This window comes from Dreissena polymorpha, chromosome 11 (assembly GCF_020536995.1).
Source record: "Dreissena polymorpha isolate Duluth1 chromosome 11, UMN_Dpol_1.0, whole genome shotgun sequence".
Taxonomy (NCBI): Eukaryota; Metazoa; Mollusca; class Bivalvia; order Myida; family Dreissenidae; genus Dreissena; species Dreissena polymorpha.
The window spans coordinates 7,386,375-7,391,192 of NC_068365.1; positions in this window are offsets into that span (position 1 = coordinate 7,386,375).

Below are 4,818 nucleotides of genomic sequence, written 5' to 3' on the forward strand. Positions count from 1 at the left end.
TATACAGCGTTGCAACGCGAAACGATTGAATAATTTGGAGAGTTCTGTTTTTGTCGTTAAATTTTGTGAAACTACGAAGATTGCTTATATAAGGTATAAAATACGTCGAGAATGTGTACTCGGCGGAATAGCTCAGTAGGCATAAGCGTTTATACTACAGGACTCTGCCAGGACTCCAGGGGTCACTGGTTCGAACCCTGCTCCGGGCAATGTTACATTTCCTTTTTTTTTTTCTTGATTTTTTACTGGAGCTTTTATGATCCAATGTTTACATTTATCAATATAAAGCATTTAATGAATAAGTTAAAAAAAATGCCAAAATCTGTGAAAAGGCCCCTTTAAAGGTGTAAAGAATCTAAACTTTTCTGCGATTAAAGTTTTATTTAACTGGATTAGTATAGGCCACATAACAGACGCTATTGTACTGATTTGTACTAAACAACATTTTGTCATAATCAACAGTTTTAACATGCCGCAGTTTCCTTGGAAGTTGACCTTTGATTGGAGTTATGTATAAAACATTAACAAGGTATTTGTTGACAGTTTGTCCTGTCACGATTATATATTAGTTGAGCCAAACGTGTGATAAAGATCCCTTTTGGGGTGGCGATAAATACTATTTATATTGTTCAACAGTGGGAGACTGAGAAAACATATGTTACAATTAATTTGTCTACTTTGCCTGCTTCTTCTTTATATATTTTTCTTGCTAATCGTTTAAGTTTAGTTTTAGTTAAGTAGGTATATCAATTTACATTTTTGATAGATATTTATTTGGATAGTAATGGTATGTTTTATTTGACTTGACATCATTGAACCGGTTTATTCATTGATAAGATCGGGATCTCCACAGGTGTTTAATCTCGATTGTTAGGTGGGGAGAAGGGTCCGAATGATAATGTTGTCGTCGGCTTACGAATCACATTTCACAAGTTTTAGACAAATATGCATACGTTATAAACCTAATTTAAGTATTACATAGATAATAACTTATCTTTATTTTGATGAACTACGTTTAAGGTATAAAACTATAATTATCTATGTGTTGTGTGCCGCATACATACCATCTTGCTTTTTTAAATTTGATCACAACGGTCCGAAGTCATAAACATTCATTATGCATGGTTGCTAAGCACAGTGTATACTAACTAACCTATGTTTATTGTTGTTTGCTAGGGTTATTATTATTATGTTTTATTTTTTTTTATTTTTTTTTTTGGGGGGGGGGGGGGGTGGGAGGGCTTTTATAGAAGATTTCAACTAGTCCTTCAATTAACGAAAAAAAAATATTGGTATAGGAAATATAAAAGAGTAATAGACAGCTTCATTCATGCTGTTCTATTATGGTGTTTTAACGCATATAATTATGTATGGTTGATGAAGCACATTGTATGCTACCGATGTTTATTGTTGTTTGATGATGATGTTAAGTTGGTGTTGCTGTTGTTGTTAATGATGATGATGAGGAGGAGGAGGAAGAAGAAGAAGAAGAAGAAGAAGAAGAAGAAGAAGAAGAAGAAGAATAAGAAGAATATTATGATGATGATGAGATGGTGGTGGTGGTAGTAGTGACGACGACGACGATGATGATGATTTTGATTATGATAATGAGATTTGAATTAAATTAATGCGCAAAAAGATTTTTCTTTTAGCGGCCAAATGCAGATATCTGCGCTCGGCCGCTGTAAGGGTTATGTAATATTTGCAATCTACATAGGAGTCAATAGCAGATACCAAGCACCATATGCTTATGAGAAACAAAAGCAAAATATTGGCAATCGCTGAAATCTCGAATATGACTTACTCATTTATTAAATGAAAACCGGTAACTATTTTAAACGGTTATTATATTGCAACAACTTAGCGGTGTTTATCCAAAAGACCATTGTTATAATTACAGGGACGTCAATAGGCCAAACTATTCAGGAAATATGATTTGAGTCGTCAAGGATAGATTTTGAGATCAATGTACGTCCGATGAGATTTAAAGGGAGTTTGAGGCGTAGGGACAGATTCGTTCGAGTACGCGATCATTTGAGAACAAATTATGTTGAAGCTTTATCGGAATTCCGGAAATTTGCGATCGGTACCGATTTTTTCTGGTTCTTTTTTATTGATTCTGATAAGTTAGCGGCCGGCACGGACATGAATATTAACTGACGAAAACCTCTTCGCTACTTTCCGAAAATCTTCGACATGTTGCAAATATCCGTAATATTCCGCATTGTACTCACCAGAATTGCAACTAGAAAGACTACAATAAATCAGTTAGCTACGGCTCGGGCGGGGATTTACCTTTTATCCCTGTAAGGGACCTAATGCCCCAGACTACCGGCTATTTTTTTCCGGAATTCGAACTTGATACACTTGATATCCCTGAATTAAATATTTATATCCGCACTTTTGATCTCTAGAGTGCTGACTGTTAGTATTGTATTTGACTGGAATGACTGTCGATTATGTGTTTTTAAGATTAAAACAAGCTTACGAAGAACTTTGTGTTTGCTTTTTGTACGCTTTCTTTTTAAAAATGTATTGTCCGCCACGGACGCAACAATTGACCAAATGTACCAGATTGTGGTCTCTTTAAAGTGCTATGTTTTTACTGCCGTGATATCTTTAACAAACTACACATTATTGATCGTGGACGTTTTGATACTCTTATTGAATTTGTTTCCCCAAAATATGCTCTTCTATTAGTAGATGTTTAGGTGACGATGTTCTAATTATAGATCTTACACGGCCAAGAAACACTAGATAGGTCTTTGCAAAGAGAGCTGTTGGATATCGTGAATGCGTTCAATGTGGCCTGTTTATTTCAGAAAGCTATGTGCAATGTTTTATGGGGATTTCTATCAAATTGCCAATTGCAAAATTTGATTTAATTCATTCGGACCTACAAGCGGGAAACTTCTTCATTAAAGTTCAATGGGCTTTTAAGAAGTTCGTTGAAAGGCCAAATTTGACGTTAAACAGCAACGCCGAAAAAAATTGCTACTCAGTCTTATTTATCACTTTTTTTGTAAGATTTACCAGTAGACGTTCTTCAGTGAAATTAAGCAAACACACAGTGCCGGACAAATATGGAAGGGTATTTAGGTAAAAATTACATCCTTCTTTGTGACTGTGTCATGATTCTTGATGGTACTTTCAATTATATGTAGACACCTTTTCATGCTTGATGACACTTACATCTTGCCTGATGTCCAATGTCTATTTACATTCTGCTTAATGGTATCATGCATGTGTACAGATGCAACATTCTTGTTCGTTAATTGCATGCTGCATATGTGTATGTTGGTTTGTGCAGAGAGACTTGTGCAATAGGCGCAGTGCATAATGAAATCAAATATTAATGCGTTTAATAAATTAACGCGATGGTAAGATGTGAGTTTCACCCAAGCACAAAGCAACATACTATCATGCATGATACAATGATGTCAATTGACAGTCATTCCGAAATGCTACGGAGGACCTACGGAAATTTACGGCGGTATAACGGAAATTTTATGTTATAGGAGAAGTTGCGCACCTTTGTAAGATATTGCTACTGAACCGAAATTAACCGCGTGTTTGGTAGTACTTAACTTTTTTTGGTTAATGACTAACCATATTTTTTGTACAGTAATTTACCTTCAATAACCAAAGAAAGTCTATGGATATATTTCAATATATGCTACTAATGCATGTATGCAGAGCTCCAGATAAGACGCTTTAAAGTCGTAAAAAATTGAATTAAATTTAGTAAAAAAGTAGACTTAAATTCTGTGCGTACGGTTACACATTGGAAAAATAAATAAGAATTCAAAATGTGTGATCATGCGTAAAACTCAATATCAATGCATATAATGTAAACATTTTATCAATGAGTTCCCACTCGTCTAGGCCCTCATTACAATTATGAAATCAACAGCATCTTTAACGTTATTATGAATAACAGACCTCTTTACAACAGTCGAAAAGCCGAACGTTTTCCATTAATCTGGTCCTTTTATCGCAAAAAGTCTGCTGTAAACCGGCAATTGTCATTAGCTCTTCTTAGACTTAAACCTAAATGCGGATGTGCCAACAATTATATTTACATGAAAAAAAAGAATAATAATAGACTTTAAGGCTGGATTATTATAGAGTGTAAACCAAGATTTTGCTGAAAAAGTTATCTGGAACTTTGCATGTATGTTGAGAGGAAATCGATTACATAATTTCAAATTTACTAGAGTACTTTATACTTGCACCACATAAATGCTTTAAAAACTATAATATTGATAAGTGCACCCATATAAACTTTATTATAGATGGGTACTAGGTATTTCGTGTCATCTCTTTCACATATGAAAGAGCTGTTGGTCCTGCTGCTTTAAGATACATATAGATGCATGACACAATTTAGATTAAGCAAAATAAAACACTAGGTATTTGCCAAGAGTCAAATATATACGAGCAGTAAGAGCGTAATCGTGCACACGAGACTTACTCATGTAGAATTGAAACTCTTATTGCTTTCTTTCGAAATAATTTCATGTGTCCGATCTAATATGCAATATGCCCGGTGTTTTTTTTGCGGATTAATGTTCCGTTTTAGATCCATAATTAACGAATGCCTCAATATTTTCAAAAATTAACACCGGAATAATGTTCACCGACATTTTTTCATACAGATTGGATATAAATATTATAGAGCTTAACAAAAAATACATTAAGCCCTGTTCTCCCGGCACACGTGCTGGACACACAGGTGGTTAGCGTGTGGCTATGATAATAATTAGTGAAACATCTTTTTGAATGATAAATAATCATATTAAAACGAAAAATCAATTT